The sequence below is a fragment of the Prionailurus bengalensis genome, chromosome A1 (genome assembly GCF_016509475.1).
Source record: "Prionailurus bengalensis isolate Pbe53 chromosome A1, Fcat_Pben_1.1_paternal_pri, whole genome shotgun sequence".
Classification (NCBI taxonomy): Eukaryota; Metazoa; Chordata; class Mammalia; order Carnivora; family Felidae; genus Prionailurus; species Prionailurus bengalensis.
In genome coordinates, this window is record NC_057343.1 from 122926956 (window position 1) to 122954740 (window position 27785).

The 27785-nt window shown below is 39.7% G+C and overlaps 1 protein-coding gene and 1 long non-coding RNA gene across 7 annotated transcripts in view; one reads left to right on the top strand and one right to left on the bottom strand.

The window, feature by feature from the left end:
• Positions 1-27785, bottom strand: part of PPP2R2B (protein phosphatase 2 regulatory subunit Bbeta) — a 469020-nt gene that overhangs the window by 317804 nt on the left and 123431 nt on the right. The window lies entirely within an intron of this gene.
• LOC122488717 lies at positions 34-27466 on the top strand. 2 transcript variants are annotated; one of them, XR_006298671.1, is made up of 5 exons: positions 81-156; positions 10479-10578; positions 21558-21700; positions 25212-25302; positions 27438-27466. It is a non-coding gene; the product is annotated as an uncharacterized LOC122488717 (long non-coding RNA). The 2 variants fall into 2 exon arrangements; XR_006298670.1 differs by lacking the exon at positions 10479-10578 and having other exon boundaries at positions 34-156.

Below are 27785 nucleotides of genomic sequence, written 5' to 3' on the forward strand. Positions count from 1 at the left end.
GTGCGCGGTAGTCATAAAGACTAATTATGAAGACACGATGAGATCATTGCACAGCTGAACCACGAGGTAACGGCTATCCTAACAAGTCCATCAGCTAGCGCCAGCATGATCCCACACAGACCCTTCATGGCTTTCCTATTTACTACACATTGTCAGGTGAGTTAATGAATATCAGCTACTTAGAATGATGTTCTTCTTTGAGACTGACTTGCTGCCTTTGTTGAAAATGCCAACTGCCCTTGAAAACCACAGAGTCAGCACAAAGCAGGGAATTACAGGTTTTAATGCAAAAACAAAAAAATCTGTAGCAAAGTGTAGTCAGAGCTGCTCACGTGGATACAAGAGCTTGGATCCCATCTCGTGGACTTTTAATTGCGAAGGGTTGAGTTCTTCCCAAATGCTGGAGACTCAGGATTCAAGTATGGGAAAGGAAAAGACAACAGGGAAAGACTACAATAGAAGGTATTATGTTCCCAGAGGAGACTTATTGAAAGAGCGGGAACCTGGGATACGATAGCTTCTTACCTGTCATGAGGGACAGTTTCATGAGTAAGTAACTTCTGCAGTCACAGAGCCCTGGGCTCAGAAGGACCCCTTGTTTCTTTTTTTCCAAAGTCTGCTGCCACCATCGTGAAACTCCTAATACCTTTTGAACAAGGACCCTGCATTTCGGAGTCCACAAATTAAGTAGGCCGCCCTGTTTGTTCTAGATCCCTCTTCACCAAAATCACATGACATCAAAAAGAGAAGTTTTACCAAAGACCTGCCTTAGATTTCCTAGATGTCTCTTGTCCTTTTTGACTATCTGCTCCTCTTTGACCACCTTCTTTGCATGGAACAAATGTTTTAGTGTGACATTGCAATTCTTCTGTGGATTTACTGTATATATTTTTTGTGAATTATTTTCTTCGTGGCCACCCTAGGGATTTCAACATGCATTTTAACTTAACACAGACTTCCTCAGATGAATATTAATTTGAAAATTTAGGAAATTTGCTCTAATATAATACCATTGTCTCTTGCCTTTGTGCTATTACTGTCATGTATAATCAGTCTACAGATTATAAATATAACACTACAGTGTTAATATTATTTCATACATTCTTATGTCTTTTAAGGAAGTTGGGGAAAGATGAAAAAAGGTTTATTAATGTAATATTTTATACTAACCTACATATTTATTATTTGCAGTGTTCTGCATTTCTTCCTGTGGATTTGTGTGGCTTTTTGGTGTCTTTTCCAGAGGACTTCTTTCCTTCAGTATATCTCATAAGACAGATATGGTAGCAACAGATTTGCCCAATATTTGTTTATCTGGGGAGGCCTTTATTTTGCCTTCATTTTTGAGGAATAGTATTGGTAGATACCGAATTCTTGTTTGACAGTTACTTTTCTTTCTGCATTCTGAATATGTCCTTCTCCTGCCTGCTGGCCTCCATGGTTTTAGATGAGAAGCCAGCTGGTCATTGGATCGATGTTTGCCTATAGATGATGAGTTGTTTTGCTTGCTGTTTTTTCCAAGATTTTCTCTTTGGTTTATGCTTTTCACAGTTTGACTACAATGTGTCAAGGTGTGGATCTATTTATATTTATCCCACTTCGGTTTCTTTGAACTTTCTGGATATATAGATTAATGCCTTTTAAAAATCAAATTTAGGAAGTTTGGGGCTATTATTTTTTCAAATGTTTCCGTCCTTTCTTTTCTCTCCGTGTGGGACTCCCATTACATGGACGTTGCTATGCTTGATCTTATCCCACTAGTTTTCAGAGGCTCTGTTCGTTTTTGTCTTTATCCTTCAGATTAGATAATTTCTACCAATTTATAGTTCACGGATTCTTTCTTCTGCATGCTCAAACCTGCTGATGAGCCCCTTTAGTGAAATTTTCTTTCTTTTTTACAGCTATTATTCTTCTCAGGTATAGAATTTCTACTTGGTACTTTTAATAATCTTATATCCTGATTAAGAATCTCTATTTGTTGATCTATTGTTAGTTTCCTTTAATTCTTTAAATAAGTGTCCTTTAGTTCTTTGAATATATTTGTAGTAGTTGCCTTCCTTTGTCTGCTAATAGCTGATAACAGAAGATTTCTATTCAGTGCTTCCATTCAGAAGAGATGATTTCTATTCATTGCTTCTTTTACCTGAGTGTGGGTCACACTTTGTTTCTTGGCAAGTCTCTTAATTTTTTTTTTCTTAAAAAATGGGACATTCTAGTTAATATATTACAGCTACTTTGATTCTGGTATTTTTTTTCCCTTGGAGGTTGTTGTTGCTACTGCTTTGTTTAATAACTTGCCTGGGCTATATTTGTGTCCCGAGTCACTGGTGTCTCTGATAAATTGTTGTGATTTTAAATATATATCCTTCATTTTTAAACCTGGCTTGCTAGGTGTTACTCCTGAGTCTGGGCAGCTTGGTGGTCAACTAATGATTGCACATCAACTGTGCTCTAACACCTTGAACCAGTAAAGCTCCCATTCATTGCTGTTGGATATGTTTGTGGGTAGGGGAACACATTTAAAATCCAGGCTGTCTTTAAGCCTCCTGGGTTTTAATTTCTTCTGGGCCCTTTTGAGTCTCTTACGCTCACACACTCAGACTCAGGATTAACCAGAAGCATGTGAAGGGCTTGGGCTCTCTTCAGTCTCCACTATATAGATAAACAGTCTCAGCCAGGGATATGCTGTCTTTGACCACAAATGTGATTCTTCCCGACCGTCCACCTAAAGGGCGATCATTTCTACTGACAGCTTTGTTGAGTGTTTGCGTTGCCCACCTGTCTAAACTGGGTGAGTCTCCTCAACACTGGCAGAGAGGCTGCTGTTTTCCATGTTCCACTGTGCCTGGGGTTTTGACTTTCCCAATTCAGGCCCTGAGTCCACAAATTATGTACACCATCCTGCTTAGGACAGAACTTCTTTTACTCTATTCTTTTTTTCATGGATCACCTTTCACACACTTAAGTCCAACATATGCTAATGGATCAAGAGCAGTAAAATTATTCTTATATAAGTAAGATAATTTCAGCAACAAGTTCTACACTGATATTGCTATAAACCAAGCCAGTTGACTTGCAATAAGTTGAAAGCGTTCAGTGAACTCTCCAAACGTCAGGTGCTGCTTATTCTTAGTCACGTGGCCTTTCCTCGCAGCAAAGAATGGTAAAAATCTGATGCTGCCCTGCCTGCTGTCACTCAGTACTCCACAACTGTAACAGATAACACTAATTACTAATTTCTTCCCCACCCAGACACGGTCCCAGAATCTTCCTCAGACAGAGCTCAAGGCAGCCATTATGTGGGAGACAAGACCTCTTAAGACATACCTTCTTCAAGTTCCTAAAGCTGAAGTTCATTTTTCTTCCTATTGTCTGCTCTGCTTCTACTCACCAGTCAAGGCTTTGGGTTTGGTTTCCTGAGAAAATGTCCTTTTTTATTTGGGTTTCAGGCTCAGTTCTGTTTCAGTTTTTCTACTGGATCTCCGTAGTACTGCCATGCTGATTCCTCCATTCTCATGATTTAAAAAATTTTTTTAAACATTTATTTATTATTGAGAGACAGAGAGAGACAGAGCATGAGCAGGGGAGGGGCAGAGAGAAGAGGAGACACAGAATCTGAAGCAGGCTCCAGGATCAGAGCTGTCAGCACAGAGCCCGAGGCGGGGCTCAAACTCACAAACTGCGAGATCATGACCTAGGTCAAAGTCAGGCGCTGAACTGCCTGAGCCACCCAGACGCCCCTCCATTCTCATGATTTAAAACCCTGTCCATTTATTGGCCTCTCTCAAATCTATATTTAGACTAGATCTCTCACCCAGACTCCAACTCCCTCTATATCATCTCCACTGGGAAGTCTTAAGGACATCTCCAAGTGACCATGCCAAAAACTGAACCCCTAATTTCCCACTTGGAACCTCTTCCACCCCAATAGGCTTTCTCCATCTTGACTGATGTTAAATTCATTCTCTCACATGCTCAGACCAAAAAACTTAGGGCCATCCTCAATTCTTCTCATTCTCTCTCATACTGTGAGGAAATCCTGTTGGCTACCTTGAAAATAAATCAGAACCCTATGCCTTCTTACCACCGTCACTGCCTCCATTCTGGTGTAAGCCACAACATCTCTCGTGGTATTATTACAACTGATTTCACTACTTCTAACTTTGTTTCTTTATATTCTATACTCAGAGCATTCCTTGATCCCTGCTATTCTATGCTTAACATAATGGCCAGAAGGATCCTCTTTAAAAGTAAGGCTAATTGTGCCACTCCTCTGCTCAAAACGTTGCAGTTACCTCCCATCTCACTTAGGATAAAAGCCAAAGGCTCTTTTCTTTTGTTGTTGTTGTTGTTGTTTTAGTGAATATAATATTGTCAAATTGGCTTCCATATAACACCCAGTGCTCATCCCAACAAGTGCCCTCCTCAATGCCCATCACCCATTTTCCCCTCCCCCCCACCCCCTCCATCCACCCTCAGTTTGTTCTCTGTATTTAAGAGTCTCTTGTGTTTGCCTCCCTCCCTCTCTGTTTGTAACTACCTTTTCTCCCTTCCCTTCCCCATGGTCCTCCATTAAGTTTCTCAAGTTGCACATATGAGTGAAAACATAGGATATCTGTCCTTCTCTGACTGACTTATTTCACTCAGCATAATACTTTCAGCTTTTCAATGACTCACCTTACGTGATCTGTCCTGCAACCCCCTTAATCTACCAATCTCATCTTTTTCTACATGGCCTCTTATTCCTTTCCAGGCATGCTGGTCTGATGCTTCTTGAAAACATGAAGCCAGGTTTCTAGATACCTTCCATTGGCAGATTCCTCTTCCTGAGATACTCTTTCCTCAGATATCCATGTGGCTAATTCTCTTTCTTCAAGGTGTTGCTCAAATGCCACCTTTTCAATAAAGCCCGCCTTGACCACCCTATTTCAAATCGTACACCTATCCTTTCCATCTGCCTCTCCCTCAGTGCAATTCCTTCTGGCTCTTCTTTAACCCCCACCCCCATCTCATCATTTTCAATATTCTCCTTTCTCCCCCAGAGAATATCACCTTCCATGGTATGATAGAATTTACTTATTTATTGTCCATATTATTTATCTTCCCCCTCTCTAGAATGTTGTAAATCAAAAAGGGCATGGATTTTTGTCTTTTCCACTGGCACCTCATAGTTCCTAGAAAAGTGAGTGGTGCATAATAGGCATTCAAAAAACAGTTGTTGAATGAATATTTGAATCAGTGGCGGATCTATGGTTTTGATATCTAAGTAGGTGTTTTTGAAGACACAGACTGAATGTGAGAACAATTTCCAAAGAAACTTCAGGGGTAGCAGAGTTCAAAGAAATGTCAAGAAAATCTTCATGAAAAAGAAGAGTCAGTGGTTAAAAGAAAAATTGAATGGGATATTATATCCTTATCTTGACAAGTCCTGGGGTACATTAGCATATTAAAGGTTCTGAGAAGTCCTTAAGGCAAGAAATTGACTCAACTTTATTTTTCTCTGGCTTTTTTCAGAATTACTATTTTTTTTAATCTTTGATTTCCTGTAGATTGAAAAGTATATGCTTAGGTGAAGGGGTCTGGGGTGGGGGTGGGGAGACACTTATCCTGCTTGTTATTCTCCAGGCTTCTTAGATCTGTGGTTTGGAGTCTAACATTAATTTGGGAAATTTCTCAATCATTATTGTTTCAAGTATTTCTTGTGTTCCATTCTCTTTCTTCTTTTTTCCAGTATTCCCATTATGTGTATGTTACATCTTTTGTAGTCATCTGGGATATTCTGTTCAATTTTTTTTGCCTTTTCAGTCTTGTTTTCTTTGCTTCCCAGTTTCCAAGGATTCTACTGCTATATCCTTTAGTTCAGAGATCTTTCCTCGGCCATGTCCAGTCTACTAATGAGCCCATCAAAGGCATTCTTCATTTATGTCATGGTGTTTTTTTTCCGTCTAGCATTTCTTTTTTCTTTTTCTAGCATTTGTTTTTGGTTCTCTCTTAGGATTTCCATCTCTCTGCTTCTGCCATCCATCTGTTCATGCATGCAGTCTACCTTATCCATGGGAGCGCCGACTATATTAATGATCATTGTTTTAAATTCCCAGTCTGATAATCTGTTAATTGCAACATTCTTTCCATATCTGGTTCTGATACTTATTCAGTCTCTTTAAATTGTGGGGTTTTTGGTTTGTTTGTTTGTTTGTTTAAATTTAGTATGTCTTATAATTTTTTCTTGGTAGCTGGGCATGATGAACTGGGTAAAAGGAACTGCTAAAAACAGGCCTTTAGTAATGAGATGAAAATACGTGAGGGGAAGGGAAGTGTTCAGCAGTCCTATGATTAGGTATTCATCTATTAGTGAGCCTATGCCTCTGGCCCGTGAACTTCACAAGTGCTTCTCAGTTTTTTCTTGTCTCCTAGGTGGGACAGGATAGCTAGAGTGGGCTAGAGTTGACTATTTCCCACCTTTCATGTGGAAGGGTAGAGCTGACTAGAAGTGGGTATTTCCCTGTCCCCAGGTCAGTTAAGTTCTGATAAAACTCCAGTGCATTGCAGTTTGGTTAACTTCTTAACCAGGCAGGTCTTGCTGAGAAGAATGCTCTGGCATATTTCAAAATGGTTCTATTCCCCTCTCTTGCTGGAAGAACAAGGGTATTTTTGTCTGATATTTACTGTGAGAACCTAGTTGACTTCTTGGAGGTAACTTTCATAAACTGTACCCCCTCCCCTCCATGACTGGGTACCCTTGGACTTTTTAACTCTCAGAGATGTCCACACTGAGCCTCCAGGCACTTGTCAATTATAGTTCAGGTTCTCCTACCCTGACACTGGTTCCTCAAACTGCTTCCCCTTGTGAGTCTCTGCTCCAGTAAGCCAACACTCCCTACATTCACCTCTGTCTCCAATCCTGGGGGGGGGGGGGCAGCCGTTTCTCCTGCACCCTCCCTTCTTCTACAAATCCAATAAGAGTTGTGTACTTTTCAGCACATTCAGCTTTTCACCTATTGTTGGGATGGAATGGCAGTGTCTAAGCTCCTTATATGTGGAACTGGAAACTGGTTTATATACAATGTATAAGAAAAAATGAGTCGGAGTTGTGAGCATGAGCTCTGAAAATGTACCGCTTGGGTTTATATCTTGACTCTTAACAGTTATTTCGTGTCTCTAAGCCTTATCTCTTTTATCTGTAAAACCAAGATGGGAGCTATATCATAGTTTGAGGTGAGGATTCAATAAAATAATATATGTAAATAGTGTCTAGTACATAAGAAGCACCCCCACAATTTTTTAATTAAATAATTATTTGAATGCCTATGATCGTCCACATGTTATTCTAGATGTCAGAGATGCAGAAATAGAAATTGGACCCCCTTCACAGAGCTGATGTTCTATATAAGCAGGAGACCAACTAGAAACTTGTGAACGAATAAGCGAACATTTTCTGATAGTAACAGTGGTATGAAGGAAACAAATCAGTCTTAGGTGATAGAGGGGAAAGGAGGTGGGCTTCTGATTGATTAGTCCAGAAACACTTTTCAGAGAAGTGGCCACTTGTAATGAGAGCAGACCAGTGAGGAACCAGCCAAGCAAAGATCTTTCTGAAAAAAAAAAAGAGCATCACAGCAGGGGAACATCAAAAGCACAGGTGTGACAGTAGAGGCAAGCTTGGCTTGATCAGGATTAGAAGAAAAGTCCATGTGGCTGGTTGTGAGGAATATAGGAGAGAAATAGCATCTCTGCTGCTTTAAATAACACGAACCCCTGTGGGCCTTTATTTAGAGGATGAGCTCTCAATTTATAATTTCATTTTTGAAGAGAGAGAGGAACGTGGTTTTAGAGGGATTCTAGCAATGATCCAGGGGTCTGGAGAAGAAGGAAGTTGCAATTATTTGAGTCCTGGGATTCAGAGGGAAGTGACCAGCCTGTTTTGAATAGGTTTTCTGGGTTGGGGCAGTGATCTCTGCTCTCCAGTACCCTACCCCCAACACACACACAAAGGGCAGTGAGGTTAAGGTGGATGTGACTGACCAACTCGGAGGATAAAGAGACATGAGTTAAAAACTCAAAGAAAAGATCCATACTTGGCTCTTAATGGTATTGTGCTTCCCCCTGCCCCCAAATGCTCTCATTCTTGCTGAAGCCTACCTTCATTTCTCTCAGTTGACATGTTAGTCTAAAAATTCTCTTTTCTGTGCTCTTTCTCCACCTCCCTCCTTTTGGAGGGCAGAGACAAATCTCTTGGGTATAACTAAACATCCAGAAAAATGCTCGGCCAATACTGCATGCTATTACTTTAACTTGTAAAAACTCAATTATTTACCCTACCATAATTAAGTCCTTTTCCAGACATAAAACTCCCCACATGCTGAGTGAATATAAATTTTCATTGGTGTTCATTTGACCTTGCAAACTAGCCTGAAAATTGTGTCCCTTTTTGCCAAAAAAAATTTTTTAGTGTTCTTCTCAATAACTATAGTTGAAAGGGGAAAGTGATATCTCTGTAACTCAAACCAGATCCTTTTGCAATAATACCTTGGCAAGTGACAATGTGATGAAATTGTTTTATGCGTGCATGCTTTTGTTCACTATCTTAATGTTGCTGAACGCAGAACCAACCTGTTTATTATTCTTCTGCTGCACAATGGGAAAGGGAGGTAAGAGGATGGGTGACCTCCCTGCAACTTCAAACAGTTTCTTAACAAGAATGCCTGCTCCTCACGACATCCTTGGAAATGTCCAGAAACAGTACCCACTCTCAATAATCTGTTTTCTAAATGGGAAGCATTTTCTTGATGAATCTAAGCCCAGTCAAGGGTACGCTATGGCACGAATTCAAACATTTAGGGATTGTTTGCCTATAGGGATTTACTTAGATGCCATCTTCCTTTTTTATCAAATTCTTGGCTTCTGAGACATTTCATGGTTCTTAGCAACTCTGGCAGAAGGTAAGCAAGAGTTACGGGGGAGGACACTCGGGCCATTTTTACCTCCTCACTCACTAGCAGGCATGGGAAATGCCTAGGTGGGTGGTACAAAGGACTGAAATTGTGAGGCTCAAGAATTCTCTATAGGTTTTCATTAGTCCCACCTTGGCTTGCTCTTTCATGAATAATCGAGAGTTGACTCTAAATGCGAAACTCGTGTTAATTATCTTAATGACTAATAAAGAAGTTATGTCCTCAAATCTTCAATGGAGACTAGAAGACAACTGTGTGAAGGCACAGCGGACTCTGCTTGTACGTGAGTGTGCCTGTCTCTGTGTGAGTTTTGTCTCTGTAGTGTGGGGGGGGAAAGGATTAATCTAAATTCTCTCCCCCAACCTCCAGCCACTCTCCAGGTCTGGTCATTAGCAACAATGTGGTTTATTTCCCAACGGCCCTCCCTAGGCATCGGGAGAGTTCCAAACTCTTTGGTCCTTCCTTAGTATGTTCAGTTTGGACTCAATTGTCTAGACCCCAGGGAATCAAAATTCTCCAATTCAAATCCTTTTGTGTTCTAGAGGTTATCAGGTTATCAGTCAGCCCCTCAGTTTTCTGTCTTGGTGTTAAGGGATCAATCAAATTACCTAAGATATCCAATCTTTGGACAACAGATGCTGTGAAGAGACTGAAGGGTCTAGTGGTCCAGGTGGCTAAGCCCTTTCCCCCTGCTGAGAGCTTCTTTATGCACATCACATTTGTGATTAGGATAAGCAAGGTCACAGAGCAGTGAGAAAATGGAAGCTAATCGCCTAGTGCATGTCAAGAAATACTGAATGTGGAAGCGTCTCAAGAGAACCTTGAGAAGGAGGGCCGGTAGAGAAAGCTATATCCATCAGAGATATTACAGCTGTGGAGGTAAGAGGGAGGCCTTGAGAATCTGGAAGGACAGCTCAGAAAACAATGTTTCTTTACCTGTAACAGCATTAAGCACGCGAAAATCTAAAATGTCCATGTGGGAATTAGAGTGTATGTTGTTTTAATTAAAGCAAATTGTATTCTACCTTGGAATTGTAACTAATTCTGTGTGTACTTTGAAAAATTCTGATTTAAAAAAAATCCTTTCAATCAGCAGCGGAGATTTCAAGTAAAAGAGATTGGAAAATAATCCCATGTGTTTCCAATTGGATGAATTGTTTGCTTGTAAAGTTATTTCCTAAGATTTTTTTTTTTCAATTAACATATTAGATCCTTGAGGAGTACATTGGATAAATGCCCAAGTTGCTCTTTGGTTAAGTAGAATAGCACAAAGTCTGTGTTCTGGGAACCCAATCCTCTGATTAGTGAGCAGGTCAAACCTCACCTTAATTATTTCTTCTAAAAATCAGAAGGCTTTTTATGATTATTCGAGAGGGTTGCTTTTTTTTTTTCATTCTCTGCCACATAAGCATTTTGGTTATGGTGCCTACTTTTTGAGGAAAAACAAAAGGGAAAAAACCCCTCTATCAACCACACTTGTGATGCTATTGATTACCATTTTGTTTTGTTCTGAAATTTCCACTTCAGGCAGATTTCCAAGCATTCAGACAGAAGCAAAATGAAACACATGTACTCTATGAGCATACGGCTTATTGCAAGAAACAGAACCTATGAGAAACCAGAGGAGGTAATCTTTAACAAGCGAGGGAAAATAAAGTGTTTGTGTGTGTGTGTGTGTGCGTGCATGCATGTATGTGTGTGTGTAGGTAAGTGAATGAGGCTCTGGCCTCAAAGAATGTATGTACAACTTTTCTAGTTTTAGCTGTAGCTCAAATTTTAAAGCCAAATATTTGAAACTTGGATCCTTTTTCATCAAAGTTGAAATAGAAAGAAATCAGAGGAAACAACAAATGTTTAAGTGAAAGGTGGTGTTATTGTGAACCAGACTGCTAATTGGTAATGTCCATAATGAGGCAGGGCTAGCCTGGATACAGAATTATGAGGAGGGAAGGACTTGCCTTTGGTGTGGAAAAATAGATGGGACTTCGTCACTCTCCCGCTGCAGTGTGTTCCTACTCTACCAGTGACTGTTGGTTCATTCGTGAATTTATTCATCCATTCCACCACTCTGTACTAAACGTCTACCAGTTACCAGGCACTGAAGATACGACAGGAAAAACCAGAGCAACTGACAGCCAGTCCCTTGTGCTACTTACAGTCCAATGAAGGACGGAATTATACCAGACACGGCTATGCCGAATGAGCCATGCCAACATGAGGGATGGCCAAGTAGCTCTGGGAGCACTTGGTGGGGCTGTCCAACAGCATCTGGGGATGGTGTTGAGCTGTCAGGAAGTAAATCTTCTGAGGAAGTGCATTCTAGCTGAGGCCCAAAAGATAAGCCAGAGAGCAAAGGGGGATGGCAAAGAGGAAGAAAAAAACTGTGATAGTTGGTATATTGGAGGAACTAAAAAGAAGTTTGGTGTGTCTTAGGTGTGAAGTTTGGTAGAAAACATGGCTGGGGAAGTGAGCAAATCTTAGAACCATGCTGATTTGAGACATGACTTCTGAGGTCTGCACAGGCTTAGAGTCAGATGTTGCTGAGTTTGATTCGCAGTTCTGATCTTTCCCAACTGCCTGGGCAAGTCACTTCACTTGGAAGCCTTGTTTTCCTTAACTAGAAATGGAATGGAAATATACCTACTTCATAAGACTGATTGAAAAATTGATGACCGGACATGACTCTATGTGGCAGATCAGAGTATTCAATTAATGGGAGCTATGGCTGTTTCTTCTGCAATGGTCAAATAAAATGGCATTTCCACATGGAACAATATCTCAGAGAACATAAATTCTATCACCATCATTTTAGGCATCAGCAAGGCTAGATGTGTTGACATTGTGGGGTGGCATAACTTCCTGAAGTGTCTCAGTCACATATTCCATATGGGCGGGTGGTCATATCTCTAGTTCCAAGACAGCAAAGATTTCCCAATATAAGCAGTGGAGTCACTTGATAAGATATCATTTTAGCCAGTCTTTCCATCTGCTGGTACACTGTCCTGATCATTCATGTTGCTTAATAAGATCTTTAAATTACTATCACATCCCCCTCCGAGGGGACACAGGAAGTAAATGAAATAAATAGCCATACACAAGGGTTACCAATACAGGAGATAACCATGTTTTTGTTAGCAGCCTTAAGAATCCTGGTAAGCAAGGACAAAAAAAAAAAAAAACAAAAAACAAAAAAAAACACCTCAACCCCTAGACAATTATTATGACTGTGTTTTTTTTTTATTTGTTAAAAAAAAAAACAATGGTTTAGGGGCTCCTGGGTGGCTCAGTCAGTTAAGCGTCTGACTCTTGGTTTCAGCTCAGGTCATGATTTCACAGTTTGTGAGTTCTAGCCCAATATTGGGCTCTATGCTGACAGCTCAGAACCTGCCTGAGGTTCTCTCTCTCTCCCCTTCCCCCCAAAAAAGTAAATAAACAAACTAAAAATAACAAAGAGAACGGTGTATTGAGATCTTGCAGTCCTTTTGATTACTTTTCATATCACTAGCCACAAACTAACAAAACCTTTCTCTGTAGACAGACCATGCAGAAAGCAGAAGAGCTCTCCTGAGCCAAAAAGAGAAGTCTGTTGCCTAATTTCTTTTAACCCCTAAGGCTGGGGGCTTAGTTTTTATGTATGAGCTCTTTAACACATCTGTACTGAGAATCTGCTCCATACCAGGTAACTAGGATCATAGACATAGAGGACACACTTTATACTCTCTGGGAGGGCACTGGTCTGCTGGGGAGACAGAGAACCAGTAAGTTAGCATTTTTTTTCCCCAGTGTTTTCCAATGGCAGCACCTGTGCTAAGTGCTTTATATGTTTTATTAGAGTGGATTCTCTAAAACAACCCGTTGAACAAGGCAGTGGTCACTTCAATTTGCAGATAAGAAAACTGAGATTTAAGAGTTACTCACCCAAGGACAGATAGGTAACACGTGGAGGAGCTGGGGCCGTCTTACCCCCTGGATCCAGTTGGGAATGCTCCAGATACCTTCTGGCATTACCACAATGTGTGGTTTTGAGTGTACTACGTACTGTGGAAGCAATACTGACAGAAGGCAGGAGAGAGGAAAGGAGACACAGAGCCAGAGCCATTTCCCAAAGGAGGTAGTCTCTGAACTGGGATTTGAGGGCTGAGCAGTATGTGGCTGGGTAAAAAGCTGGAGGCAAGGAGACACCCTTGGACTTAAGTGAGCAGCATTTATACTTTCCAGAAGAGAAAGGCTTCAAGGAAATGCGGGAAGCTCAGAGGAGCGCTTGGTTATCTGTGTCAACAAAGGAAACATGTGCGACAGATGATCTAAGATTAATGTCTATTTGGCTTCTGTATACATAATATTTTTATTTATTTATATCCTGCCTCGTTCCGCAAAGGTTTCGAGGTAAAATTCATTACAATATTTTATGCAGTGACCTTCCTAATTAAGTTTTTCTCTTCACTGTCATGTTCGTCTTTGTATTCCCCGAGCCATATGCACGGCAACGTGAATAAAAGTTGAATTGAATTTACATACTTTGAGCACACTGTAAGTAGTTAGCAAGGGCAACTGGTCCCAGAAGCTTGGTGGGTGGCGAGGAAAGCAGGGCCAAAACTTAAAATTGCTTAGACTGAATACAGTATTTCACTCAATCGAAGATGCCAGTGATCAGAGGGCACACTGCTACTCCATGTGCTACTAGGAAAGAAGAAAACACGGCCAATTAAACCGAAATGCAATGTTGAGTCACTATCTACTGCAAGATGCAATCTGTTTTCAGGTATGTTAAAATATGAAAAACTGCGTATTTTAAAGAGATGATCTATGGAGATGAGACTATCCCCTCACCAAATAGTCAGAAATTCTAAAAATCAATGGTACTCTGAGCATGAGAGAAAATGAAGACTCTTATGCCATTTTAGATGCCAACTTGTCTAACCATCCAAACCCTAAAGATTCTGGAACTGCTTTAATTTAGCAATTGTACCTCTAGGAATTGAACCTAAGGAAATAAACATAAAAGTTTTTAAGGGTGTCATCACAGAACTACATATAGTCATGAAGAAGAAATACCCTAAAATCATAACTAAACATATATAATGTTATATATACCATTGTATAATATAGTATATAATGTATAATATATTGTGATATATAATTATTTTAATATGATATATATAACATTACAGTTATATTATAGATTAAAATGATGACAGAGAGATATTTATTTAAATGGAAAAACATGTTATAATAAATTAAGTTTTACAACTCAGGTGATAAAATATGTGCTACAAGAGAAAATTACTGCTGTGAAAGAAAAACAGTTCCATCTCGTATTTACATATGAATAAAGTCTGGACCAGCATATATCAAATTGTTAACAGGGGTTGTCTGATAAAGGGATGTTAGTTGATCTTTTTCTTTCCTCTGTGTTTTAATTTTTAAAAAATTGGAAACCCAGACACTAGTTAGACATAGACTTTTACATAGATAATATGAATGTGGATAACAGAAAACCAGCTTGACTTAGAAACTTCATTTTCTGTGGAGTAGTCTCCTGAATCTTTCCTGTTTCCTATATGAGCCTGGCTGGGCTGGTTCCAACTGAGACCCTGTTTAAAAGATATGGAAGAGGCTGTTTGATTCCCAATTGGAAATGCAACTTTACCACCTGGAGTTTCCCTCAAAAGCTGATACCTAAAATGAGAAAATAAATACTGCAGACCACAAGTATGCAAGGGTCTGGGGAACTCCAAAGGTCTGATGTCATCCTACTCTGAGCAAAGTATGAGATCCTGAGTTCAGGCAAGACAAGTTCCAGGTTCCACAACTGGGAGGGAGGGTGATGATCAGAAATCAAGGTTAGACTTCAATTTTTATCCTGGCTAACGTGGAAAACCACCAGATCGGTCTCTAAATACCACACCTGCTACAAATCCACGGGTTCTTTTTTTTTTTTTTTTTTTTTGCAAGTCATTTATAATTCTTCATGGCTGAAGTCATTTCCTGAGAGGTAAAGCCTTGGTGGCTTAGATTCCCCTTTAGGGATAAAGTATAGTAATTGATTGTGTCTACATAGTAAACTGGTCTGCCCAAAGTTCACAGGAGACATTGGTTTTGAATAGCCAGTCGTACAGCTCCTGCTTGAACAGATAAGACTGTAGACTGAATGCATTCTGTATGTATTTTTTATCCCCAATCTCATGAGTTACCTTTTGATATGTTTTTAGTATAGCTTTATATTAATTTATAGCTTGCTTTAGAACATAAGCTGTCCTTTATACTTTTCAAGGATTATATATCTAACTTTTTCTTAATATATAGTTCAGGTAATATAATAATTTTAATTGTGCAATCAATTTTTATTTACTTGTTTATAGACTTGGGCTTGTCATTTCATTTGTCAGCTTTGCCATTTTGATCCATTTGTTATCTATTATCTATTATCTATCTTTCTTATATTTACTTATTTATTTATTTTTTAAATTTTTTTAATGTTTGTTTATTTTTGAGAGAGAGAGAGAGAGTGAGTGGGGGAGGAGCAGAGAGAGGGAGACACAGAATCTGAAACAGGCTCCAGGCTCTGAGCTGTTAGCAGAGAGCACGACGCTGGGCTCAAACTAATGAGCAGTGAGATTGTGACCTGAGCCAAAGTGGGACGCTTAACTGACTGAGCCACCCAGGGGCCCCTATCTTTCTTTTGTATAATACTGGACAGTTGTAAAACCTAAAAGAATAAGACAAAGATTTCAAGTGACATGGAAGCCTAGGTCAAAGCAGGGAGGGATATAGTATTTGGGGAATGTTTGGGTATTCCAGCATTCATCTTCTCTGTCTTTCTTTTTTTTAATTTTTCTTTATTTTTGAGCGGGGGGGGGAGGGTCAGAGATAGTGGGAGACACAGAATCTGAAGCAGGCTCCAGGCTCTGAGCAGTCAGCACAGAGCCTGATGTGGGGCTCAAACTCACCAACCACGAGATCATGACCTGAGCTGAAGTTGGACGCTTAACTGACTGAGCCACCCAGGTGCTCCTGTTTGGCTTTCTTATACTACGTTCTTCTTCTGAATAACAGCACCTTGACTTCTTTTCTACCTTAATGTAATCTTTCTCCCCTTATCTTTTTAAATTTAGTTTATTTATTTATTTTGAGGATGGAGAGGGGTGGAGAGGGAGGGAAAGAGAATACCAAGCAGGCTCCACACCGTCAGTGCAAAGCCTGATATGGGGCTCGAACTCATGAACCTCGAGATCATGAGCTGAGCTGAAGTCAAGAGTTGGACACTTAGCCAACTGAGTCATGCAGGTGCCCCTCTACCCTCCATTAATAGGGTTGCCAGTGCTACCGCCTTGCTCTCCTAGCAGCGGATCTATGCCTGGATAAGCAGAGTGCCCCATCCTCCTAGTCAGCATAAGTGGGGACTCAGGGATGGGCACCTAGTCCAAAACCAACAATCAGATAACTTCTCTGAAATAACTTATGTATGGACACTGAAAAAGAGGAACTTTGTCTCTTCTTTTTCATCTTGGATTATGAGCCATAGGAACACATGTCTGGAGCTAAACCTTACTTGCTTTGACCACATAGGAGAAACCCATTAGCAGGAGGGAAAATAAGGCCACCACTCAAGGAGAACCAGAGCTAAAAAGGAGTACAGTGATGAACAGACCCATTTAATGATGAGTCCTTAGAGACAGGATGCTCTTCCCCACCCCACCCCTGAATTTCCAAAAAAAATCCCTTTCCTTGTTTTTAGCATAAGCTTTTTGGAGTTGGGTTTTTGTCATTTGAAAGCGCCCAAATTCTTGACTAATCCTTGGTCTTTTGGTTATCTCCCAAATCACCCTAGGCACATACACATGCTGTTTATGCATACAGAAGTGTCTGTGCTCAAATGAATTATCTATCATAAGAGCATCCAAACAGGTATAATTTGACTGAACTGCAATTAGTCTAAAAAGAACACAGGTGACTTAGGCCCTGTTGCTATATTTTCCATAAGTTGTAGCTTTACTAGAGAAGTGTGCCTTGTCTTTGGTTTCTCTCCCCTTGTGTTCAGACTCTAGTCCTGAACTGGCACATTCACCCACTCCTGATGCAATTAGATCCTCTAGTTCACTCTGCCAAAGACGCAGCACGGTCAGAAGGCATAGGTTTCCTCGAATCATGTCTTCTTGGTTCTCAAGATTATAAAAGACCACTTAGAAAGAAAATGATTACGAGGCTAAAGAAGATACATTAAGATTTTAACAGAAATCCAGGCTGACTTTGGAAGGCAGCTGGAAAACAGGACCCTCCTCCTCCCACCTTCTCTTCTCCCAAACAAATGCCATATGTCTGTTCACAATGCATTCTGGCTCACCGCTATGTAGTTGACCTTCAGTACTGACAAGATGCCAAAAACACTTGGGACCTAGTTTTCCTCTCAGCTTATTGGTACAGTCATATCTAATATGGTTGAGGAAAAAATGCAAATTGTGATAAACAGGACTGTAATACTTCAAAGTGGTGCTTCAATGAGATATATCCCAAGATGTTTCACAATATTTATGATGGCTCACAGAAGACGGAGCTTCTGGGGCCTGGGAAAATAATGCTTCTGTTACCTGGGGTGCATTCAGACCACTTCAGCATTTGTGCCGTCTGTATAACATCAAAGAAGTTGGACATATTTACTGCCTTTTTCTAAGTACCATGAATTAACTCCCAGGTCAGTATATTGGATGCAGAATTGTTAACACTAGGGTTGATTATTCCACGTGTGGCAACGTAGATGCTATGTCCTCTTAAAATGACTTTTGTTTTGGTTTTCTAAGGCTCCTGGAGCAAAGTACCACGAACTGGGTGAATTGAAACAACAGGAATCGATCATCTCATAGTTCTGGAGGCTACATGCTTACAGTCAAGGTATTGGAAGGGCCATGCTCCCTCTGAAACCTATAAGGAAGGATTTTTTCATTGCTTCTTCTAACTTCTGGTGTTTGCCAGTAAGCCTTGCCATTCCTCAGCTTGTAGACACAGCACTCCAATCTCTGCCTCCATTGTCACATGGTTCTCCTCTTCCTTCTAAGGACACCAGTGACACCAGATGAGGCCCCACTCTAACTCAGTATGAAATCATTTTAAAGTGATTACATCCTATTTCCAAATAAGGTCAGATTTTGAGGTACTGCTGGTTAGGATTTCAACATATCTTTTACGGAGACATAATTCAACCCATAAAAGCTCTATTGTTGCCCCTGATTTATATACGGATGCATGCTTCCTACAAAAATAGTAAAATTACTAAGACACATATTAAGAAGAAATTAAAAATCGATGTTTCTACCACCAAAAATAACCATGTTAAAAATGTGATGAATGGGGCGCCTGGGTGGCGCAGTCGGTTGAGCGTCCGACTTCAGCCAGGTCACGATCTCGCGGTCCGTGAGTTCGAGCCCCGCGTCAGGCTCTGGGCTGATGGCTCAGAGCCTGGAGCCTGTTTCCGATTCTGTGTCTCCCTCTCTCTCTGCCCTTCCCCCGTTCATGCTCTGTCTCTCTCTGTCCCAAAAATAAATAAACGTTGAAAAAAAAATAAAAAAAAATGTGATGAACATCTTTTCAAATATTTCTCATACCAACCAAATGGTTTCTCTATTATCAGAAGTAAGTCAAGTTCTGATCACTTACTTGATCAGTCAATGATACTGTGATACCTCTTCTTTCCTTTTTCCTTCCTTCCTTTCTCCCTTTTTCTTTTGTTTCTTTTTTTCAGATTCTATTTTTAATCAACCTCTACATCCAATGTGCGACCTAAACTCACAACGGCGAGAACAAGAGTCGTACTCTCCTCCGACTGAGCCAGTCAGGTGTCCCCTCCTCTCTTTTTTTGATTCTACTTAAACAACTATCTTTTTAGGAAAAAATGCCTATGGATAAGGTATCTCAATAGAAAGAAAATATACATTTTTATTCATATTACCAAGTTATCCATGCAGTAAAGGGTTATTTACTTCCACCAATAATGCATGAGAGTTCTAGTTTCTTCTCCTAATAATTATTAATGAGATATATAGATGTAAAACTTTAAGTTTATGATTATTTAAAAATATATTCCCCTTTATGAAATTCAAAACCATGGTTCTTTTATTCTTAGGTAATAAACATAAAACAATTTTTATCTAGTGCTTTCATAATTTGATTTTTTTAATTTTTAAAACTTTGACTCATCCAGAATTGTGTGTGTGTGTGTGTGTGTGTGTGTGTGCATGTATGTAAGGTGTGAATCTGCAATCTAGAGATTTTGATAGAATGGAGTTTCATTTCTTTGTCTTGATTTTTAATTCACTCTAAAAAGTTATATGGTTTTGGAATGTAAATTCAGTGTGTTTCCTGTTCCCTTTCCAAGGGATCGGATTTATTTAATAAAAGTCCCTATACTAATTCACAGAAAAATGCATTTGTAAAATGGAACCAGGGATGTAATGTTGAGCGCACAGTCAATAAGCAGTACTTTCAGCCTCAATACCATAGTTAATTGAATTTTCCAGCATTCTTGCTACAACTACCCCCCTTCTCTCCCACTCAAAATAGCCTATGAGATTGTGAGAATAAATGAAATTACAGGGTTAATCTTTAATCCATTCTAATGTGTTTTCTTTAAATTGCAATATTGGCAAACGTGAATCTTAAATTTTCACTAGTTCAGATTACTTACAAATCATCTCCCCAAGCCTTTATAAGAGACATGAGGTTAAGTCCCCTGGTTCAGAGAGGCAATCAAAGTTTTTGATGGCAAGAAAGCTAAAGCACAGAGGGAAGTATGTTTCTCCCCAGAGAAAACTGGTATGGGCCCATATGAGAAGTCTCGAATCAAGCTTACCAAAACAATATTTTCAGATAAAATAAAGACAACATCCCTGAGTATCTCTTTTTCTGGACCCTCACATGGATTCACTATTAAAGAACATTTATTCCCCAAATATATCATCTTCACACTGGCCTTTTCCCGTTAACTTTCCATTAGGTTATTGGGTGATTCTGTCTATTCTCTCCGTCTTATCAACTTGTATTCAAGAAGAGGCAGCCTCAATATCTTGTCTCAGGTGGATGGCATTTCATGTCACTGGCTTGCTATTTAGCTGCAGAGATCAGCCTCCTCATCCTTATCTCTTTAAATGAGTAAATGAATACAAATTAAAGTTTTAATCATCAGACTGTAACATCAATGGTATTTTCACTACAAGTAGTTTCATAATGGTCTCATTACTGTTCCTAAGCGCAACACATTGAGACGTTTAAATTGTTGATTGCTACTACATATATTCTTTGAGAACAGGTATCCAGGTAACCATGGCAATGGTGTCTCCAGGCAGGATGGGAATAAGGTGGGAAACTATTTCATTAATTGAAGAGAAGGGACTGAAAAGGTATTTTTTCAAGCTGTGGATCAAAGAGAAAGAGAGAGAGAGAGATGGGGAGAGAAAAGTGGGTTTCACAATCCTATTTTCTTTTCATTATTAAATTATGCAACCCAGACAAACTCCTAATGATTTGAAAGGTTTAAAGAAATCATAAGCTTAAATAAAGCAGTATTCTTAGCCTTTCCACATTATTACAGTGATTGACCTGTACTAGATCTTATTCGGTTGGGTTCTTACATAGTTTGATTGAAACTCACTGTATCTCCTGAGAAAGCAGAATTGTGTCCTGTGATTTAAGGGTAAAAAAATGGAAGAATATTCACATAAGCAAGAAGGCTGTGTAGGCGGTCTAAGAGCTCTATTTATTTCAAGCTGATGACACCTAAAAAAAGCTGATATTATCAGTAAAATTTTATTTTCAACCTTTCTTCCCTGCTTTCCCTCCAACCTTGGTAGTCAACATTTAAAAACTATAGATCTGTATCTATATCTAATAAAAAAAGATATACCATATAAAAACTATGTACATATATAAGGGCTATTTATTATATTTAAAGAGTATTACATACATTTATATAATAAAAGGTAAAGAAATACTGTGAAAAAAAGAGGGATCTGGAGGGATATGGAGAAAAAAACCACATACGTCTGATATGGTTTCTCAGAGGAGCCCAATGTTTTGCTTTCATTTAAAAGGTACTGCAAATTGGTGATCAGATCAACTTCTGTTATTTAACCAAATGTGTCCCTTGTGTAACTTGCTGCTTCGACTATCTGACAGACATGTTCTAACGGACAACTTAGGATTTGCAGATACCCAATTACCCAGATAGACATCCTGACTTCTAATATATGTTGGCCACAGTTTGTAGAATTTCTTTTTAAATTAGGCCAACATATGGCACCTTAGTGACCCATGTTGAATCTCTCCAACTCCTGATGAATGCCTCTTTGGTGCTTTCTGTGTGCTGCATCATGTAATTATTCAGGAGGAAAAATAGCCAGAAGACATTAGATGCAACTATTACCAACAGGGAAATGAGGACTTGGCTATATTCTCAGGATCCATTCCTCAAAAGCTAAATCCACGTTTCAACCATCACTGGGAAAGGCAATGCAGGAAATTTTATTTACAGAACTGTAGAAAGCAACCTAACTGAGTGGGTAATTATTAACCAAATGAATTTCATTTTAAAACAAACATTTCTCCTCTGCCAAACAGATTTCTATCATGGAAAGCAGTGAATTCCCCCAGAATTAGGCCACAATTCATGGTCTGAATTATAAGAGCTGCTTGGGTCTGTCCAAGTCCAATGTATGGATTACCTTGATCCCCACTGCAACCCAGAAGCTTTCAGTTACCAGGTGAGCTGTGTTCCTGTAGTGGCTGTTACTGCTGTTTAAGTGCTATGTTTCCAGGGTGCACCCACTAGGAGAGCAAAGGGGAAACGAAAATAGCTATTCGTTTTCCTCAAAACTTATAACAGAGTAGGGACAGGCATTTTCAGACCTGTCATCATGGATAATATGGTATTATATTATGGACACATGAGTCTGATTTTTGAAAGCAGAAAATCCTCACGCACAGCAACCTAATTTGAGAAAAAATATTGCTGACAATATGGAAGAAGAACCATTGTTTCCAAGAATGAGCTGAGGGCTAGAAAGGGAGTTAACACACACCTGTGTCAGGTCTTTTGGATAACAAAGTGTTACTACGGATCCCTGCCTCATGGCCAGCGTGCCATAGCTGCTGGCCACTCCTACCACACGATGACAAATATTGGGATTATGCAGTGGCCACAGGTGACCAGAAGGCTGAGTGGAATTTCTTACATTTGGGTTGTTAATCCTAATGCATTAGTTTTTGAGCTAACAGGTTTTACTCATGTGGATTCTATGAAGCGACTCACCTAGTATTCCATTTCCCAAACTGTAGCTACTTACACAAAAGGGAATGCCTTACACAAAAGGGAATATATTCCTTACACAAAATATGCCTTTTAAATAATGCCTTACACAAAAGGGAATATAATTACCCAGTAGCTAGTATAGTCCAACTGCCCCAGTGCAAACATAAGCATTCCACTTTCAGGCAGTACCAGATGCAGACAGACAAGGTCCTTTTTTGTTTGTTTGTTTGTTTGTTTGTTTGTTTCCTCAAACGTGGCTCTGATTTTTTTTCCACTTGAGTCTAATGGAACGCCAGCAAGAACTTGCATGCTAAGTGATGCTTGAATTCATGGTTATCTGTTCCATTCTGAGTTCTGGGGTGTAAGTTAGAGTATCTCACTGAAGTTGTCCCTTCAAACGACAGTGTTAATCAATGGTGCTACTTTTCTGAGTCCCCAAGTCTGCTGCTTAGTCTCAGCTTTTCAGAAGACTGTGACTCGATTTGCATAAGTTACAACTGTAAGTGGTGAGTATTTTTATTATCTGAAATCACACTAGAACTGCCGGGCCAAGAGATTGCAATCTCTTGTCACTGAACGTGGATGTATAGGAGAAGTGTATGTAGAATATATAAAACCTTTTCTATTCTGATTTGCATTGCAAATAGAGAAGCTAACCAGAGGTCTCGAGGAAATAACATAAATAAAACATGGCTTCACTACTGTAAATGCTCAATTCATGCCAGAGGAGGCCAAGGCTATTACAGAAGGATTGTTTCCATCTAAACAATTCCTGTCTCGGGAACTTCCCTTCGAAAGTGGCTGCCAAAAGGATGGAGATTGGGTAGGTGGGGAGGGGGTGGTCTAATTAGGCAGATTTGGCAAACACTCAGCAGAGAGAGCCTGAGAGGCTTTCTCTGGAAGTCCAAAGCATGGTTTGTGATCCTGTATCTTGTTCCATGGTGAACATCCTCACAACTGAAGGGGAAACAGAAGCCTGCTTTTCAACTCAGTTTGGGCCCCAAAGAAGAAAACAGAGGTCTCTGCATGGCCAGTGACCAAACAAAGCTCACTGCCTGAGGTTGAGAAAAAAACTCCAAGATGAGATGCAAAAAAGCCTTGATTAGGTTACAGAGAACATTCAGGGACTCTCAAAAACTGAACTTCTACTCTAGTGGGCATTTGTTATGTTTCTACTCAGCACTGAGTTCCTCTTCTTGTGACTATGATACCCCAATTCTCCTTTGGGGTATATGTCTTCTGTGCCCATATGCTTCATGACTACTGCATGACTTCCAAAGGATAAGTATGTGACTAAGGCTAAATAATTGTGCATTCCACCCTCTGGTGATTGAGTTAAGGAGGGCAGAGACCAGCATATGACTCAAATATGATCAATCAGGGTCAGTGAAATTTATGTCTGCAGGTTTTCTTGAACTATTGGAGAAGTGGACTCTCTTAGCTGGTGAGTTTGGTACTTTGAGCAGGAGATGACTATGTTTTGGAGCCACAGCCAGGATTGGAACTAAGAGGCAGAAGCCAGGTTGAGAGACCATAAGAAAATCACTAGATGCTTAAGCACATGGTTTGAAGTCTTATACCCTTGTGCTCAAGGCCAGCCCTATCCTGTGACTCTGTTTAATGAGGCAAGACAGTCTCTTGTTGCTTAAGTCAGTTTGAATCACACTTTCTATAAGAGTTCTATTGGCTATGCACACCTTTGCTGTTTTATCTGCCAATAGTGCCCTTCCACATCTCACCATTTACCACTGCCTTCTCTGGATCCACCATAAATATACTCAGCCTGTCCACATACACCATGCATTCTCATGCATTCATCCCTTTGGCCACATTCCACTAATGATCTTTCATGGTTCAACCCAAGTCACCTCTATGAAGTCTTCCTCACTATGTTTCCCCTACTCACCTCAAGGCAAAAATGAAACCTTCTTGAGTTTTTATTGAGTTTTATTTTTATAAACATTTTCCCTTCCTCTATAGAACTTTAATATATTATGATACTATGTTCTGACATTGTCTGTCTCTCCCATGAAGCTGTGAGTTCCTTAGGATCAGGGACCATGCTTTATACATCATTCAGAGTAAGAAGCACCATTAGGCTCAGAAACTGTGTTTGGATTCAGATGGTGTTCAGACACTGTTTCCATTATCTCCTATGGTGTGTGACTTAAGTGTATTACCTACCCTCTCTGTGCCTCACCTCATCTGTAAAATTAAGGACAAAAGTAATTCCTATATCCCAGTTGCTGTGAGGATGAAATGAATTAATCTGTCATGGCAACTTTTCAATAAATGTTAGCTATTATTATTCTGTTTCTAGTGTCTAATAATACCTGGCATAAAATAGGTACTCAGAAACATAAATCCAACTGTGAGAAGAAGGCTTACACTATGTAGAAAAGAAAAGGTAAAAAGTCATTGAATCCTTATAACTTTATTTTCTTAAATCCATATGTCCCTGTAAGAAATCATGAGACATTAAAAAAATTAAAGAAAAGGTTTTGAGATCTGCTCATATTGTTCATTTGGTGCAAAAACATCTATTGAGAGAATTATGCTAGGCTCTGGGAATCCAAATTGATTAACATATCATTCTTGCCTTTAAGGAGCTCAGGGCTTAGCAGATGAATTTGAAAGGTAAATACGTCATTATAATTAAATTAATGTGTAATAAGAGATGTACACATACCATGGGGGACAGAGAGTGATGTGTCCCACAATGGCTGCACATAAGAATTGTCTAAGGAGTTTACTAAAGACACAGTATCTCAGGCCTTATCCCTGAAACTTCTGAAATACCAAGTTGGGGGTTATGGATCTCCATTTTTAATAGATCTCCATGGGTGAATCCTGGAATAGAAGACAGGACGGTCATCTTTGCCTCGCTAGGTCTGGAAGGCTGCATGGTAGAGGTGATGCATGTACTGGATTCTCACAGATTAGGGTTTGTTAATCTTTGACAGGAGCAGGACAACTGTGCTCGGAGAACAGCTTACCTGGTGCTGCTGTCAAAGAGAGAACTCAGGGCCTGACAGTTGTTCCACTGATTCTCAAGTATGTGATAATTTTTTTTTTTTTACTTTGAATATAGCGATCTGAACCTGGCTATAGAGTACATAAGTCACCTAGAAAGCCTTTGAAAAAGAGATATTTGGGGCCATCCCCAGTTCAGATTTAATTGGTCTGCAGTGATGCCAAGAATTGGTACTTTTTAAAAGCTCCCGGGTGGTAGTAAATATGCAGTCAAAGAATTGCCATTTAGGCAGTCCACAGTGTCCCTAGGAGGGCTCTAAGTACTGGGTACAGCATCAGAGATGTGTGTACTCCTGTACGGATCAGGAATGTACCTCACAGATGCCAAGAGAGACCAGCCTTCTTGCTTGAAGATATGTCAAGAGGGTGCCCAAAGTTATGACATATTTCATATGTTTACAACTAACCAATTAATGCTTTTAGTGCAACACAGCTTACTACACGGGTGTGCCATGTACCTGGTAAGTAACAGGTACATAACAAATATTTTATTCTCAGTGCCCAAATGTTTAGGTGGTATTGGATGCAACATTACGAGTGTGACTACTGTCATTTGTCATTCCTGGCACTCTAGTTCTATGATAGCATACAATTTCATGTAGCAATAAGGTCGACCATGTAAATTTGATATTCTTCATGACTGTGAGGCCCAGGCAAATAGCCCTCTTTCTGGAGTTTCCACTTAGCAGTTTGGCAGTCCTTCAAATTTACTTTTGGAGATAAACTCCAGATTTAAATAACACACTTTTTAAAAGTTTATTTATTTATTTATTTTGAGAGAGAGAGAGAGAGAGAGAAGGGACAGAAAGAGAGGGAGGAGAATGAGACTATTAAGCAGACTCTCAGCTGCCAGCGCAAAGACTGACACAGGGCTCAATCTCATGAACCATGAGATCATGACCTGACCTGAAATCAAGAGTCAGACGCTTAACCAACAGCCACCTGGGCACCCCTAAATAACACATTATTTCTGAGTGCAGGACGCTGGAACCTCTATTTTCTTAAAATAGAGGTGGTGACTTAATACAGCTGGTCCACCCCAGTGTTTTAGAGTCACTGAAATTTATCATCTTTAGCACTTCCTAATTCTGAAGTTCTACAGATAAAATTTTGCCTACCTGAACAATCTGAAAATATTATGATCTTCATTATCTTCCCAAAGGAGGAAGGGATTAACTCTGTCTTGATGTACTGGCCTTTTGATTTGACTTTTTAGCCTTCTTTTGGGTGGATACATTTTCTGTAATAATCATTTGTCATTATGAATCAGGTAAACAATACCCTAAAGTGCTTGCAGTGACTTTTTTTCTGCATCCATTCACTCATTCATTTGACTGGTAATATCATCCTCCACCATTGTCTACAATCTTAGCGAAACTGTCAGTCAGGATGCCCTGCCTGTGATCCAAGCTAAGATAATCAGGTTTTCTCTCTTAAGACTTTGGACCTTGAGCTGAGAAATGCAAGGACAAGAAAAAAATCAGGTTGGGGCCGATTCATTCTGCTTCCAGATGACAGAGATATCTAGACATCCCGAGCTGCCCTGATTCCTGCCCTTGCTGAGCCAGACCTCCCATTTGCTGAGCTACCCAGGTTCAGCCAACAATGTCCTGTTTTGTTAAAGTTAGCCAGAGTTGGTTTCCCTTGCTTGCAAATGAAGAGCTCTGTAGGGTACAATGTTATAAGTAGTCTGTGTTGTCTGGACTGGTAGTAAATTATGGCCAGGGCAGGAGGGAGTGTGAGGGAATGAGATTACATGACTAACCTTGGATGTTATGTGTGTGAGTCACATTATTTAGAAAATGGTCGACCTGAATTGTTATACACTTGAGACACAATGATAGCAAATGAATAGGAACCAGCAGATAATAAGTAAAAGGGATGGGGGGACTATAATCACAGTAAGTTTGGGGGATACAGACACAAAGATTTAAAAATAGCCATACCTGAATTTAACAGGTAAAGTGTAAAAAAAAAAAAACCCCACACCATTTAAAAACCCTTGCTTCACAAGCCAAAAGCCAAATGACGGATGCCAAATCATATGCCTTACCACTGAGCAAAACACATCAGTGTGTTGTAACCTAGAAAACATAATGAGAAATGCTCATGAATCCACATCTGAATAAAAGTACTCATTACGACTAAATCCACAGGATTGGCTTCTGATAAAGTGTTTACTTCCTTCATTAACCTGACCTATAGCTGTTACATTAAAAATACACACACATACACTTACACACTTATATTTGCAATTTATAATAGGTCTAAAAGACAATACACTAAGTCATTGGCAAAAATGTTACCAAGGCTTCCGAGTATATAGTTTTATCATCCAGAGAACAATGGAAACAGCCAGCTGTCAGCATGGAGTTCAACTGGGTTGCCACATCTGATCATGGAACAAGAATTTTACTTTGAACTGCGGGGAACTTCCCATTATTTAGAGAGAGGCAAAAATGAATTCAAAAGTGTTATCTGAACTGGTCAAATACTTGTCATAT